The sequence below is a fragment of the Diadema antillarum genome, unplaced genomic scaffold (genome assembly GCF_040938485.1).
Source record: "Diadema antillarum isolate AM-2024a unplaced genomic scaffold, OU_Dant_1.0 seq00001939_RagTag, whole genome shotgun sequence".
Taxonomy (NCBI): domain Eukaryota; kingdom Metazoa; phylum Echinodermata; class Echinoidea; order Diadematoida; family Diadematidae; genus Diadema; species Diadema antillarum.
This window is the reverse complement of record NW_027272599.1, coordinates 82383-99826: the sequence shown is the minus strand read 5'-3', so window position 1 is coordinate 99826 and position 17444 is coordinate 82383. Positions and strand designations below refer to the sequence as shown.

Below are 17444 nucleotides of genomic sequence, written 5' to 3'. Positions count from 1 at the left end.
TATATAGTCTATGCAAATGGAGTTCTCACCTTATTCATAAAGATATGATTTTTCACTTTCATAGGCTGAAATCAATCAATTTCAGCATGATTATGCTTGAAGTAGGTTCTGTCATAAATTTCGCGAAAAAAAAAGATAAAACAAAAGTCGAAAAACAGAGAAATACATAAGAAATTCATAAAACAATAAAATACATAAGAAATTAATTTTGATACCAGATTTTTTTTCAAGTACATTGTTTGGAATGCTGCAAAGAATGTTATCACCCAAAATTAGGATTCTAGGAGCTTTACTTTCTGATTTAGAGCAAAATGTATGATTTTATGCATATACAGGGTATTAGCATAATTAATTGATATGATTAAGATCTCGGGGGGGGGGGGGGGGGGAGGGTTGATCCCCCGGCCACAGAACACGCCAAAAAGGCCTGGTTATGCAGGGCCGGCGGAGCGTTTTCAAAAATGGGGAGGGGGGGGGGGGCACTTCCGGGTTTCATGAGCTAACAAGCAAAAAACAAACAAAACAAACAAACAAACAAACAAAGGCCTTACAGCGCCCTTGCTATACTACTCTTTCGCTCTTTTCCTTACTTTATCCCTCTGTTGTTCCTCATCTTGTTTGATGTTGCCTCCCTATTCATAATTTTCCTTCAATGGTTGCCCCTTGGTCCTCAGGATAATTACTGACCCTCCTCTGCCTTTTGTCTGTCCACCCTTCTGCTTTAATCCCCTTCCCTTTACTGAGTATTTGTTTGGCTCACAGAACTCGTCCGGTACCAACGGTGGGGCTAAGGCTCCCCTCCCCCCTTAGCCCCACCGTTGGTACGGGACTAAGCAAAAATTTGCAAGTGTAAAAAGCCCTTTACACTCTTGTAGAGTTCTGTGGTTGGGCTCCTTGCCCATGACCTCCTACCCTCTCCTTTTGTTTTCTTTGTTTTGTGTCCCTAGCCTGTCCCTGACTAGACTGTTCTTGTTGTGTGAAGTCCATATTGTATGTATATATTGTACATAGTTTTCAGGCTGAATTTTCCAGTCTTGTGTATCTGGTGTTTTTTTTTTTTTTTTGTATCTGTAAATAGGAGTTTCTGCAATTTACAAGCTTTGCTTCTCAGCAGGACTCCTATCTTTTCCACCTCATGTACTAGTATACAAATATATGTTAACTCTTTTTAGCTATCTGTCATGTTTGTGTAATCATTGATTTCTTGTCTTCACCCAATACCGAGGTATTACAATTTCTGTAATTCGTTTTCTTGGTGGAATTGAACAAATAAATTGAATTGAATTGAATTGAATTGATCTCATCCATTCAGAGAGACATTCATTGTTCCCTCGTGTGACACTCGAACTTGGTAAAGTGCAATTTGTCATGTGCTCAGTAATGTGTGACATTATTTTGTCAACATAATTAGGTATTAATGGAAAGAGGAAGAGTTCTCCTTTCCTTACAACTAAAATTGCACTCTCCAGAGGTTTTAGTCATGAAATGGCAGCCCTCCAAAGTTGGATTATCTTTTTTTTATACGCCCTGTAGTACTGTACAAATGATTCACACTTTTGTTACTTGGGATGACACCCACGCATGACGATGAGTCGGTGTGGCTCGATCTTTACATTGTACTACTTGCGTTACAAGCTGGCGCTATGCATGCAGGTCGGAGCCGTCGTACACTGGCGAACAAACGGTGATGCACTGTGTGTGCGATGCGATGTTTGGGATTGGTAATGCAGTTTAGGTTGGTGCACAGCGCCTGCACACACTGCGGTACTGACTGGCAACGTATCTTTTCACGACACTGCACTAACCACACACTCGCGATCGCAGCTACTACCGCTCCATTATCTACGCGCAGCCTGCTAGCGCTAGCGGATAGCCAGATCAGCAGCGCAAGTGTGTGAGGTGCATCGACTATCCATAGCCTATGAATGACATGTTGCTGGCTGTGCAGACATCAGCCACCTTTTTATCTTCGGAGTGAATATAAAAGCGGTATGATGGCTTGCGATGTGTAATCATTGGACTTCTACTATGTTCGTTTTCTCCATCGGCATACATGTGGCTTAATTGGATATCTTACTGCCCAATCGCTCACTTTTGAGGAATTTATAATGTCTACGGAGTGCCTAAAGGCCCTGGAAGATATCCAGTCCGTCATAGATGGGCGAATCGACTATTTGAATGGCCTACGAAAACTCCCTTCAAGCGACCTCACGCAGAGTGAAATGAGTCAAGTCGAAGTAAGTCAGTGTGTGTAGTTATAAATGATCTGACTTGTCTGGTTGTATCTTAAAGGCTGTGTGAATTGTGATATTTTAGTTGTCGGCAGCACAATATGGCTGCAAGATGGACAAGGTATTCACGCATCTTTCCAGGATCCAAGAAGAGCACGTAATTAAGCCAAGAAATACCGTATGCTTGTGTGATCTTGTCACGGGACCTTTCATGACCTTTCCAATTTCTCTCATGAGAACCCCACTTTTTACCAGTGGTAGGCTGTGGATCCGGTGTGTGTTGCTTGCATGTTGTCACCATCTATTTGGTTAGAGTAGGATGAAGCGTGTGCCGTGTTGGTAATGAATGCTGGTATTGTCACTGATTTTGGATGAGGTTTAGATGTATGGAAGTCAATAGTAATCATATTCATAGATGGTTAGTCTTGATGTGCAAACTTTGGGTTATGTGAAGTTACTGTGCAGAAAAAACAAAAACAAAAAAGTGTGAAAAAGTATTTGAAGGTCTCCTGAATGAAAATTATGACAGTAGGCCTGGTGCCTATAATGTAAGGTCACAAATACATGCTCTTCTTTGAGGTACAGCCATACATTGTACATGCATCTTTTTTCACCATCCTGCCACATGTGTGTGACTGTAGCTGTAGAGTCTATGATGTATTCATGGCCCAAGCAAGTGGCTGGATTGGGATACAGCCACATCAGTGCACAATATAGGCCTAGTCTAGAGTTCTACATCACACACCACCATCACCCAGGGAGATGATTAAACTTTACTCCTCCCTGCGTCACCAAGAAAATAACTTCATTTTTCACACAAGTTTATAATTATATTTCTGGACCACTTCATTATTTTTTAGACTTATTTCCCCACTTCACTCTTGATGTGTTTTCTCTTTTTCTCATCTTGACACAGATGTCCTGATCATATCGGACTCTAGGTTTTTTTTCTATTATAATTTGAGCAGAAACTATTTTCTTTTTGACAGCATTGAGGCCACGTTCGAGCTTTAAAAGAAACCAAAGCAAATTAATTCAAAGCATCGGCCTAGAGAGTATTACTGTACCATATCATGCCTGATTTGGAATGTTTATACTGTAAATGTGCTGTGCAGAGAAAGCATACAAGTGTATCTCATGTTATTTTTAGAGGTCACACGTTTTGTGTAGCAACAGGGTTACGGCAACTGGCACTTTTTCGCTACTTACTACATAATGTACAGTGGTAGTGTCCTGAACAAAGAGAATTGACACAAATAATTACTGAATTAATCAGTGTTAGTAGCCATGATAATATCATGAGCATACAATGTACATGCTCGGGCAGGATTCTAACCTAAGACCTGATCTCTGGACAAGACGTCTGCCTGTCCAGAGATGTACGTTGATATTATTGTAGGGCAGTTTGTTAATCAATTACAATAAAAAACGTCTCGACATTCTCCTCGTGCCAACTTACTTCTGGTACAGTTAAATGGTACACTTTTAGAGCATAGCGGAAGTGGTCCACTTTTGGCTCGGTATGCACAGTAGTGTATGCACAGGAGCATTCAAGTGCTCCTCTGGTGCGGGTATATTGAGGAATAATATGCTTCAAATAGGAATCTGAATCTGTTTTTCTTTCAAACTTGCTCTATAGACTCCGTAATAAATATAAAAATGTAAATTAGTATCAAAGAGTGTAGCAGTTTACGCATTGAAACTGTCATCACACAGCTGTGTTCAATTCAAATGGACAAAGGGAGATGGAGTGGAGGAGGGACCATGTCTGCAAAGTTTTTCCATTCAGTAGATGTGTGACATGATCTTTGACCTTTGCATGTATTTTAGTCATCTTGACTCTACACTGGAGGAATAAATTGTCTTTATTTGTGTGTTTTTTTTTTAGTTGCTGCTGTTTTGTAGAAGATGTACAATGTACAAGATGGCCATACATGTAGCAGGTGAAGTGTTAATAAACATGGGCAAGAAATGAAAGTGAAAGAGTAAATTGACTATACATGCATTGATGTGTGCCTTTTATATACACAGCTGTATTATATGAATAATTGAGTAAAAACTACAAATGTATGGTTTGTTGGGACTACTGTAATTAAATGATGTTGTTTAGTTGGTAAACATTGTTAATGCAGATTCTCAGCAAGTTTAAATTCACAACGATCTTTCAGTGAAGGTACTATGTGTACACTGTACATTGTAGTCTCTAGTGTTTTTGCATCATTGTCATTACGATTATTATTGTTGGATAGAAATTCAGAGTCCTCAAACAATGAAAGAGGGAAAATTGCCAAGAAAATGTCAGGTTTTGACAGTTGGCTAACACAGCAAGGTACACCGTAGATGCAAAGTGAACATTTTCTGGGCAGCATACAGCTGTACTTCTTTCGTGTTACTGCAGGAAATGCATGGTGAGTGTTGAAAAGGCAATACCTGAATGTGTCGTAAAAGTCATAAGAACAGCTGATACCTGTCATATTAAACTCATACATTGTTATACTCTTGTATATAAAAGGAACCAAGCTGAAGTCGGCATGTTGTCTTTCACTTCAGACCAGAATTTTGTGCTATGCCCATCAAGTACTCCATGTACACCATAACTGTAGAACAGTGCAGTTCATTGTCTTAGATCAGGAACTGTACTACATTGTAGATCTGATACATTTAATGACATTTTCCAGCTCTTCAAGCTACACCATACAGTGTAAATCTTTTTTGCAAACTGTTTTCTTCTTCTTCTTCAGATTGCACATCTAGACTTGAACTCTCATAAGATAATCTTATCTATCTATGCAGTATGCTGGTAGACATTGCTTCATTTTCTTTTTCTTTTTTCATTTTCATAGAGTAAATGATCGTGTAAGAATATTGACCTCTCTTCTGGAATCCATCCAGTGTCATAAACCAGGGTCCTGTAGTGATTAAAGGTACATGTACTGTATTATGATATTTGGTTACAAACAGTGGTAAACTGTGGCATCGAGCCGAAATCGTGAAAGCTCATTGTCTGTTACTGCAGTGGGTTTTATAGTTGCTCCTAAGTTTCCATTGTAAAAAGTCTGTAAGGCAAGAGTAACCTTGAAAACAGGTCATACAAATCTAGGTCTCAGAGTTCCTGAACTTGGCAGTATAATTTAAGCATTAACTGGAACTGTACCTGCTTTCTCCAAGTCATTATTTTTATTTGCAAAAGCCTCATAATTTTTGTTACAAATTGATGAAAAGGTTGTATTTAAAAGAAAAGAAGATATTATTGAACTTGTTTTATGTTAGCTGTAGCTGCAAATTCACATACAATTTATATAAACCATTATTTTGGTTGGAAAATAGGTCAAAACATTTGAACAAGCACGTGCATCGTGTTACACGTGTAATACCGTGTACTATATGGTGTAGACTCCAGAGGGTTATTCACAGGAAAAGACAAGGTGTGCAGTGTACATTACAATCAGATATGTTTTCTGGTACACATGTGTGTTCTGTTTTTCTTTCCCAGATTTTTTTCTTTTTTTTTAATTGGATGAGTTCACATTATAAATCAAACCATCTGTAGTCTACAGAAAGTCCCTTCATTATTTTATTTCTTCTCTGTAGGTTTTCCTTTACTAGTGAAAATCAATATCAGAATACATACGATGTACACTGTACATTTACAATTGTAATTCCTCATTATCCCTCTGAGGTACACACACAAAAAAGACTTGTTTCGCACTGCATTTCCTTCCATTCCAGACCCCTTGTTATAAATACAAAGTAGTGTTCTAGTAAATATTGTCAAATTTGAAGCTTCTCACAATACTGTTTTATTCTAAAGGAGATAGTAATTAATGTGTATAGATGGGGGGAAAAAAAGAAGATAAACATGGCAGCCGAATTGCTTTCAATCTGTATTTTGTTTCTGTAAATCACACTCATAATCGCTGGTCCCAGACAACCAAGTTAATGTTGACAATCAAGAATGTACATGTAATACAAAGCCAAGCTTTCATTTCATTTCTTGTAATCAGCCACCACCCCTATGACTGAGAATTGACAATTGCTTCATTAATGTTATCTATGCTCTGAAATAGTGGTTTTGGTAAGACTGATGTTACTGCATGGAGAATACAAGGTGTAGCTTTTTTCTTGTCTGTGTGTGTGTGTGTATGTGTGTGTGTGTGGGGGGGGGGGTTAGTGACAAACAGAGGACATTGACCTTATTACACTGCTATCAAACTTTCACATCTTCAGTGAGCTTGCTAAACAGTCACAATAAATGGTGTATGTACCTTGTTCAGAATGCAAACTCAAGCCTATCCTGCTATTCAAATGCTGGAGCCATTTGGATTTACTGAATACAAATTGCAATGTACAATATGCTGTATACAATTTATTTTATCTGTTTGCATGCATTTTTTTTTTAGTATGATATTTCACAAATAGGAACTTAGAAGACTAAGTACATTGTACTTGCCTTTGTATGCCACAAGAATAGGGCGGTCATCCGTTGTAAGTTGTAAGGTGACATACACGTGTACATGTACAATACAGTTCCAGTACGGGAGTATGACTATGAACAAAGACAGGTGAACACATAAATGATGCACATCTTCATGAACATTGTGTGTGTCAAGAGTCAATATCAGACACTTCTCCGTTGTGTGTGTGTTTTGTTGTTGTTGTTGTTGTTGCTTCTAATATCTACTATTGATATTATGCAATATTTTAAGAACTGTGTAATTCACCCTGGAGAGATTCACATCACAAGGTTCATGCACCACAAATGATTGAAACAGAGTGCAAGCCTCTACTTTTCAGTCATTATTTATTGAGCCAGGACCACTAAGCATCATGTTCGGGCAAGGTTGAAATGCCAATTGATACATTATACAAAACTCCTGCCCCACAAATAACATCATGAATGAAGGTTAAAACATCAGAATAACATTACCAAATTACATCTAGACAAGATGGCATTTATACATTTTTCTTTTTTCTGAGTGACAATAATTGCAGTCTTTGCATCAAAAACAGGATGATAGTACAGTGTAGTTACCTGGTTGTTGCATAGCTACTGTCACAGTAACTGCAATTATTTATAGGTTGTAATTGTGATGAGTGACTTTTTATTAGCCACAGTAGTTTGATTTCCATGACAAAACCAAACAAATAAGTTTTTATGTACATGTAGATGACGTGCAGTCAGGATGTCTTTCAATGCGATTATACATTTTACATTAACAATTACGGAGGAGAACCAGTATCTAACTCCAAATTAAGGGCTTGGGGGTTATTGAGATCTCTGCTTATGTACCCTTGATTCAAGAGAAGGTGTTCCCTCCTGTATAGAGTACTAGTGTGTCATGGAATGAATACAATGTACTTTTATGGTAGTGTCATTCTTTCAAAGTCTAAACTTATACAGAAAATGAAAATAGAAATAAGACTTTCGAGAGGGAGAATTGCACAGAGAGAACAAAGATACGAGTTTGTGAATTCACTGTAGTCCCACATACTGATACTGGTGTATGTCCTGCACCAATGCTAACTTGGCTGGCTAATGAGGAAAGAGTGATGAAACAGGGAAATGTTATCTTTGTCAACATAATGGGTTGAGGTATCAGATACACATACAATATAGTACAGGGACTACATGTAGATTCCATCTGTTACTTGATGTTGTTAATGACGTATACGTACAACATGTAGGGCATAATCCCTAACATGAATAATGGTATTGTAAGTGTATTGTTTTCTGATGACTGTATACAGTGAAGTGATGGCTCTGAACAGGCTACATGTACTTTATTCAGAATCTATAATTTGCAGTAGACTGTATTTCACCCTCCTCTTGTACCTCCCCCCCCCCCCCCCCCCCCACCTTGTCACTGAGAGTCTCTATGTTTTGATATCAAGGTAAAGACTGAGGGTTATTCTGTCTGAAATTTACCTCTGAACCATGAATTGTAGTTGGGTTGGGTGAGCTGTTTGTCAGGTGTCGTTCATATTGCCGTGCTGTGCATGCAACACCGTGCACTCAATAGTGCCCCTGAGTGGAGAATGTAGGTTGGGTGGAAGGGTGGTCTGTGTCACAGCATTATGCCCGTACTACTGTGCACTAACTGGGCTCAGCCTGTATGTCTACCAAACCAGGAAGTGAGAGCAGTAACCTCCTCTTGCCAATCAGGCTCAATTATCAGCTCTCTAGCCAGCACCTTCCTGTGTGCTACATGTATAAGGGCTGGCTGATACACACCAGCACCGAGCTTGTCACATGGTCGCACACCTCACTCGTAAAGTCATTTTCATACAGAATAATTGATGATAAAATTATGTTTTATGTGTTTAGTCACAGTAGGCCGAGATATTCTGCTGTGTATATTTCATTTCATAATAATTTTATGCGTAACAATTTATTTTTGTAATTTTTTGTTTAACTGGGGATGTCATAAACAGAAAAGAGGAGTATATGTACAAAGATTAAAGAGATTGTCTAAGTGTGCACTATTAACATGGCTCCAGAAATGAAAATATTATGATGATTGATGATGATTGATTACTGTATTGTCCGCATTGGCAATTATTTGTACATTGGATATTACAACAAAATAAACATCAAATACATTACAAGTACACCAGAGACATATCGTACAAAATGTAGAGTGCAACTGAACTACCGGTAACTCATACAATATTAGCATACAATATCGCATACGCCAACAACATGATACTGTACATTAACCCGATATTTACAACTATTGAACAGAAACTATCAACATCAAACTGTACTTTTATACAATTATTCAACTCATAATGCGAGCTAAAATGAGCTAAAATGAGCATGTGAATGGTGCATCAAATAAAAGGGAAAATCAGGAGAATGTAGCCTTACAAACAACATAAATGTGTTTCAATAGAATTGTTATAACTGTGTACAATGGGCTTTAAAGTTTGTGGAGCATGATTGATGGAGAGGTGGAGATCCAGAGTTGCTTGTACAAGGTTTGTAATCGATCATAAATCTCTAATGTTTTATGAAACACTTCAAAGAACAATATAGTCTTTAGAATTTAACTAGACGAAAGCTTAATTGTCTCTGTAAATCACAGGCATGTTGTTAGGTAACCATGGACTACATAGTATACAAAAGAAGGGAACAATGATTTTGCTGGACAGCTGCTGTAACCAGTTTGGAGATTCAACATCCATGGACTTGAGCCTACAGTATGTATCTTGAAATGGGATGCTATTTGTTTTATAGCTTGGCCATGTACAGTGCACATACATACAATTGTACATACACTGTACACGTTAAAGAAGCAATAAAGTGTAAGGGAAAATTAGTGCATGAAGTGTTCTGTCTTGTTTTGCAACCATACTGAAAGAAAACGATATACTTAGTAGTATTATACTTTATCCTTGGTGGTGATGACCTGTTGGATACACTCCACTGAAAGATAACCGCTCAAACATCGTTCAGGGCTATGAAGCTATTGAAGGTAATAAAATGTGCAAGATCAACATGGTAAGCAGCCATCCACACTTGCAGATGACAACTGAATTGATATGGGAATGGATGATTCACGGATGATATGCAAAGCATTTCCAGAAATTGTACTCAGCTTTATGATTTTTGTGTTTGCTGGCTTTATGACATTCCATGCCTTGGTACACAAAGACAAACTTCTAGTCATAGTTTTAGGCATGCTTCTTGTGTTACTTGCAATACAGTGAACACTGTTTATATACAGTAGTCAGATTTTATGCATGCTTTTTTCACAAAAGTTGCCCTCAACAACAACGCAACGTGCTGGAGGCTTGCCCTACCTAGCAGCAACTTACTGAATTTCTGCCTATGGAACTTAATTGGAGGGAGCAGGTGAATAAAATGCTCCTTTACTAGGCTGTAGGAAAAAAAAAAAAACAAACAGCCATAGATTGTACTACAGTACATTACAGAAATGGTCTGTTGTAAAGGTCGATAGTCATGATCTTGCCGTATTGATGGCATGTATTCATGACCAGTGTTGGCTTTGTGATCCTCGACTGTTTATCAGTCAGCATTGACAAAGGACTGGCAGGAGACTTCAACAACAACCCAAATAGAATGCACATGAACGCTCATGCTAGTGCTATTTTGATATTCATGACATTGGTATGCGAGTTATGCAGAGCTCACAAACATGTATTGATCTGAGATCACTTTTGTAGCAGAAGCAATGGTTGCTGGTGAGAAGGGTAGCACAGTACTTTCAGTTTAATTGTCAAACTTGCGTGTGAACTCCCAACTTCATCCAGGGCAGCTGAACATGATGGTACTCTAAAATAGCATAGCTGCATGTAGATTGCAAGATATCAACATTTATAAGCCTGTATGAACGAAAGAATTGCAATGACCTTCTAGACTTCATTGGCAGAAAATGAGACATGAATACTGAGCATTGTACACCTGCTGACCTCATCTGAACTTTGATACACTATGCAGAAATACAATTTCAAGATGGTCAATTGTTTTATAGACACTTGTATACAATAAGGAGAATCCATTGGCTGAAATTGAATGGGAAACTGAAAAAAACATTTTCAGTGGCATCAATATTTGGTGTCCTGTACCTACTCAAAATTGCCTTGAATTTGAAGATGTATCAAGTCAGGTATATGTCAACAAGTTGTGGCTTTAGTGTAGGTATGGAGGGGGAAAGAAAAATGCAGCCGAGGATAGAATAGAATGGAGAGACAGGCGACATTATGTCAAGTGAAAGACTACATAAATGACCAATAAAGAAGCGGTGGCACTGTTGCTGAGCCTACCAGAGCAAATGTGAATAGACTAGTTAACGAGGTGAAATACAGTGAGTCACGATGAATCGGCCCAGTGTTTACCTCTGTACGCAATCACCCTGTGCGCACAAGAAAACACAATGACATCAGGCATTAGGCCCTCGTATTGTGCTCGTGTCTGTCGCTTACACTTGGCGATGCAGTATGTGGTATTGCAATACGGTCATGTGGGTTTGAGTGGCGCTGCTGGCTTGCGGAGTTGGTATTTAAAAACTCCCAATGTGCCCATATACTGTGCTCTTGCGTGTGTGTGTGTGTGTGTGTGTCTGTGTGTTTGTGTACAGGCAGTAGCACCACTATAGCTAGCTCCAACTTTGATGTATTATACTCGTATGCCAGTAGCCCCTGGGAAATGCAAGACTGCCAGTGCCCCTACTGTAGTACGCAATTCATAATGGTAGGCAAAGTCAGCGGGTATATATGATGTGATATCTGTATCATTTCAGGCTGTGACTAAGGGACGAGTCACGGCTAAAAACAGACACTCCAACCTGCCTGCCTGTATATCATGTGCCAACATTACACCACCACTTCTTGTGGCCTTGGATGGCTGTGCCACTGAATACTAGAGCCTCTAAATTATTGGTCATGCTGATGCCACCCCAAAAGGGCACCCAAACACACTGCCAAGCAACCCAACAGCCTGAAATATACTTCAAATCCGGTTATCCGATGTGTTCTCAATCAAAATTTCAAACCTAACGCTATGATTTTGATAATTCAGATATCATCAGGTGTGTCTGTGGCATACATGTACATCTCGGTGTTTTATAAAGCAGATACATACTGTACAGTGTGCCAAGACTTGCTTGTTCCTTGTATGATGTATAGAATTATGTTTTGGGGGGAATGGTACTGTGAAATTATGATTTTGTAATTAGTTCATTGTGTAATCATAATCTAAAGTTTTACCACTAGAGGGGATTTGTGGGTTGGAAAGATATTACAATCTAGTCACTGCAAATATGCCTGTTGGGATAGCAGGTTTTGTCCACAGATACAATGTAGTTTGTATAAATCATGTGCAGAACCTGTGCATGTATATTGCACAAGTACTTGCAAAATTTCTTGATACACTGTACAAAACTGTACTGACCAAAATCTCCTTTCCTTTTCCATTTGTTGTCAAAATGAAAATAAAACAAAAATGAAAACAAATATTGCTCCTGATACAATTTGCAGATGGAGGCAAAACATGCAAACATGGACACACGTACAATGTACCTGAATGATGATAATAATGTAATGATATATTCTTATTCTACTGACAGAGTGCATTCCAAGAAAAAGTGATAGTTATCGGCACCTGGGGCTACAATGTACATTTTGTACATCTATGTATTTTGAATTCAATGAGCCATTCCTATTACTCACTATGAAATAGTATAGAACGTTGCAGGGGTGTTCATTCGAATGTGTGAATTCAGTTTCCTGTATTCATCCACTTCTCTGTGGTATTCTATTCCATCCCATCAAGGATGGCAAGTGCTGGTATTACAGTATATGCTGTGATCATTTCCTGCTACCGGTTTAATATCAGGCTGAAAGTTTGGCCTGGTCTCTTGAAATATACCGAGGGAGCTGTCTTCAAATCAAGGCTGTTGTGATGATTTTTTTTTTTAAATTATGTTAAAGGGAAATACATTTTATTTCGCTTATTAGTGTTCTCTCAGGCTGAAAGAGAACAACAACAACAACAACAATTCGTAGGAATCAAGTTCACTTTCATACAGATAGTGCTTTCACATACTTAAATGCCAAATGCATTTATCTGGAGGTTGATGGTTAAATGTGCATTTTAACCTGGTATACCTTGTAAACATGTTTATGGATTTTAACCCAAATCAGCAGATATTCAGTCAGCATTTCCAATCAATCTGAGAAAGGAACATCATAAAAATTTTCTGTGTGCTTTGAAATTGTACTGAATTTCAGTGTAAAAATGATTTTGAACGTTGCTTGCGGGGCATTGATTCTGATGCACTTTCCATCATATGAGCTCATCTGCATGAGTTCGCAAAGTTCTATATTCCATAGGGGTATGCTATTAATGGAAGGAATCTCTCAAGTCAAACAGCTGAAAAGATATTACGCTCAGTGTGTATTGCCTTGATTCTATTACAGTTTGTCAGTAGTGATGAGATACTGTACAGTCAAGGTCTGGAAAGTTGTAGACTATGTACTCTCCTTGCGGTGTAAACATTCCCATCATAGCAAGCAGGCTGCAAGCATTCAAGCAGGCACACATAATATTTCGAGGCCCTTCCCGTACTACCAGTATGCCCTGTCATTGCCCACAGCTGTACATGCTATGTTTAGGTGCTGGCGCTTACAAATGTAAGTAGCCCTAGGTGTACCTGTGGCCAAAGAGGACAAGCTGTTTAATACCAGTGTACATTGGCCCATATATTTTAACAAATTATTTCGCTGCTTTAGCTTTCAGATGTAGTACACTGTATGCAATGAGCTGAGTGGTGTCATGGCTTTTAGTGTAAAGGCATGAATTTCATGGAAGATACATTTGGGGGAAAAGGGGGGGGGGGGGGAGGGGCTGATGAGCCAAAGTAGATTGGCATGGACAAAGCTGACAATACCTGCTGTTGTTCAAGGGCCTATTGTAGAGTAAAATACTGTAGCTACAACTGTACACCTTGTATACATACAAACCATGTGTACAATCTGTACACAGACAGAGTCCCATTTTGTGTAGAATGGTAGTTTCATTATATGTATGTGATGTACAAACTGTACTATGTGTGTCATTATGACACAGCCAAGTCTGATACAAGCAAGCATTGTTTTGTCACATTTGTGTTTGTTTTTCTCTGCAGTATACAGTTTATAGTTGATTTGTGAGCTGAAAGGGATGGCGGCATATTATTAGTCCTAGTTAATTTCAGCTGGTACTGTAGTTGTAGATAAAACTAGGTCAAACTGCAATATGTGGAATCTAGATAAAAACAAAAAACCAAACAGCCTTGAATCGAGTCTATGTGGCCCTAGTCTCCTTTTAATGGGTTACTTATTGTGATGTATGCAGCATGCCCTGCTTGGGACCTGAAGAAAGCAGGGCTGGGTACCCTGGATTGTACACATACCTTGTCCCATATGGCATACATAGTCCAGGTGCTTGGGCTCTACATAACTTGTCATTCCATCAGATGCTTGTTATATTAACAAGGTCACGACCCCTTTTGATGAATCTGCCTCAAAAGACAACGTGTGAACACCATGGCACCAGAGCATGTGGCAAGTGTAGCCAATGGGGCATTCACCGTTTTCATGACGAAATACTAAGCGAACTGTATTATCAACTGTGCTGTGTGGCTATATGAGATTTTGAATTGAAATAACAAAATACGAACAACATGTACTGATGTCGTACATGCGTTCTACAACCTCATTAGCGAGCAATACGCCCACCATTTCCACGAAATCGAGCATACACCATAGCCAGTTTTGAATGCTGGATTATTGATGGAGATGGCAGCACAATGGATTCTGATGAAATAAGCAATTTGGATATGCTGGCAATAAAGGCCCTTTGGCCTTGTTGACATGCAATTTTAAAGTGCTTCTGCATTTTAGCTGATTAGGAAGACAAAATAAAGTGCTTTGGCTATGTTATGCAGCATGTGGGATTTTTAAAAGCATTTCATAGATTCTTATTACAGAGTGACTCATACGTAGTGAGTAAGACTTTGCATTGTCTGTCTTATCTTTGCTTGCAAGGAGAAGGTGACATTGTACCTGTTACAATATAATGTGTTGGTACGTGGAAGAAGTGAAATATTTTGTTGTCTTTGTTTCTACATCCCATTCTTAAGTTTTTAGCTAACTTTTGGAAGAAAAAACAATCAACTGAAAAAATAGCGTAATACTCTGGAGTTTGATATTACATAATAGCTTGTAACCACAATGAATGCATGCATACATTTATGTATAAGGTACATTTGTACATTTGTGAAATCAGTATTGTGTAATCAGTACCCAGGTATTGATTTACAGCAAAACATAACTTGAAATTCTTTGTTAACCCATCCACGTACGGGCCTCTGTGTAATCTGTACTATCGTGCCTGCCTAGTAAGTTGGCCATGAACTTGGGCGCGATCTTCCCTACGGCGCGATCTACACGCGAAGAGCATTCATACGTCATGGAAAAAACTGCCTGTGTCATTCCCACTAGGCAGGAGGGATGATGCGTGTACACTCGTGCTAATATGCACTTAGATGACTCAATACAGCACTAGTTTATGTGAATTTTATGAAAAGAAATGATAAATTGTGCAGGAATTATGAAAAAATATTGTTTCTGTGTATTTCATTGATAAATCCTCTTCATTTCAAGCCATCTGCAATCACATCTTACCCACTTGCGAATCGACGTGTCCATAATGTCCTCGAGCCCCACCCCCCGCCCCCGAGATAGCTCTGGAACATTCCATTCAATGACGGGGTTTTTATTTTGCAACGTTATCTAATAACTCTCATGTAAGCAAGTTCTTGCTATGGCTAATCTATTTTGTAATGTATCATAATCTATCTATGCTGAGATAGCCTAATTCAAATTTGCAGAGACATACAAAAAGATTTGTTTTACAATCGTGATACGTTCAACTACTCATTTACCCTGTGCTGAAATCCGCATGTCTGCTCCGCACATGTTATCGCTATCGCTCAAACTTCGATCGCGATGGCTTGTGTGTGTACACAGGTACACAGTGCTAGTGTGACGTGCATGTGTGGAGAAGCATGGGGCTGAGAAAACCCGGGAATCCACGTGGTGTAGTGAAAAACAAATCGGACGTTCGAAGTCGTACATTCAAGAGCTAAAACAGACAAATAGCGAATTCAAAGTCCACTGAAAAGGTCTTGACATTGTAATGTATGTTCCAAAATCATGTCTGGCTTAGTTTTGAGAGAATTTTCTACACGCACGAGATCAGGAATGAGATCGGTGAACTGGCTAACAACGTGTGTACTGTGAACATGTGACTGGCTTGTGCACATGGCCTAGCTAGGTGATCGTGAGAGTGCGGCAAGAACGCTAGGAATGCACCCGAGATGCGGTGTGTTGCAAATTCTTGGGGTGAAATTAGACTTCCTTGTTCAGCCCGTCTAGTATCTATATTTTTTTAATAATTCTAATTCTTCATAAAATCACGATAAAAAGACTTCATATATTCATTTTATATTTTAGAAGCGTAATATGAAATATTTTGGGGGTTTTTTTTAGTCCAAGAAAAAAAAATAGTTTGAATAAAAAAATAATAATAAATAGTCGTTCTTGACTCAAGTCTAATTTCCTGCGCCTTCTTGCAGTTACCCCGCAGTTGCCCATGGATACGATGCATAAATAATCAGCTGTTTACTGAGTCGTACTACTAGTGTACCACCCTACTGCTCTTGTTCAAATTGAGAGGATTGTTATTTTATCGGCGGCACTTAGTTTTATAACCTCATCCAATAAAAAGACAAATTCAAACATCAAATGGTGTGACAGTTTTTGTCAGAATTCCCTATCAATTTCAACTTGTTGCCAGGATAGTTTTCAGATTTCACTTGCTTCATTATCGAAGCTGTTTGACATTTGAAAGAACTGCTCCATAAGAAATCACCTTTCATTTGTTATTTATTTTCACAAACAAGTATTTTGGTCACTTGAATATTTCTTATTATTACTTCAATGTCATGATATTTCATGATGGTTATGTATTCTGTCTTTACATGGCAAGATGGGATTTTTTTTTTCCATCCAGGGTCAAAGAAGAAAGTGACAGGAAGGAAACCAAAAGGATAGGGAGGAAATGAAAAGGATACAATGAAACACCTGATCAGCAGGCTCTTTTTTATTACAATGGTGAATGCAGTACATCAGAATTTAAGTACAGTTCTAAATAATTTATCAGTTGAAAAATGAGCAAAGAAAATGGATTTCATCGAGTTCTAAATGAAAACTAAATTAGCATCGCCATTATGATTTAGATCTAGAACCTAGTGCTAGTACTACAGAATAGACCTGATGCAAACTTGTTGTCAAGCTTTTGGTTGAGTTTCTTCAGAGACACGAATTTTGGTAGCACAATACCCGAGTGAATAAGAAAAAGGAAAAAAAAAATAAATACACAACTGTAATGCAGGTCTCTAGACCACTCCCGTGCACGAGCGAGCATCAGCCCCCGTTTCTTCAGTGTCACTCTAGCTCTCGTCATTTGCATTGGCCTAGGCTAGGTTACTCGTGTCGTAGTTTTACTCGCCATCATCAATGTCATACATGGTTACACAAAATAAATTACATCTTGCCATCACCTCAACCACAGCAAAACCCTGAATATCACTCCCATCATAGTCACTCTCAGCTCACAAAACATATCAGCAAACGATACAGACATCG

General features: G+C 38.7%; 1 pseudogene; it reads left to right on the top strand.

Moving 5' to 3' along the window:
* Positions 1–1789: 1789 nt before the first annotated feature.
* Positions 1790–17444, top strand: part of LOC139713275 (kinase suppressor of Ras 2-like) — a 97248-nt pseudogene continuing 81593 nt past the window's right edge.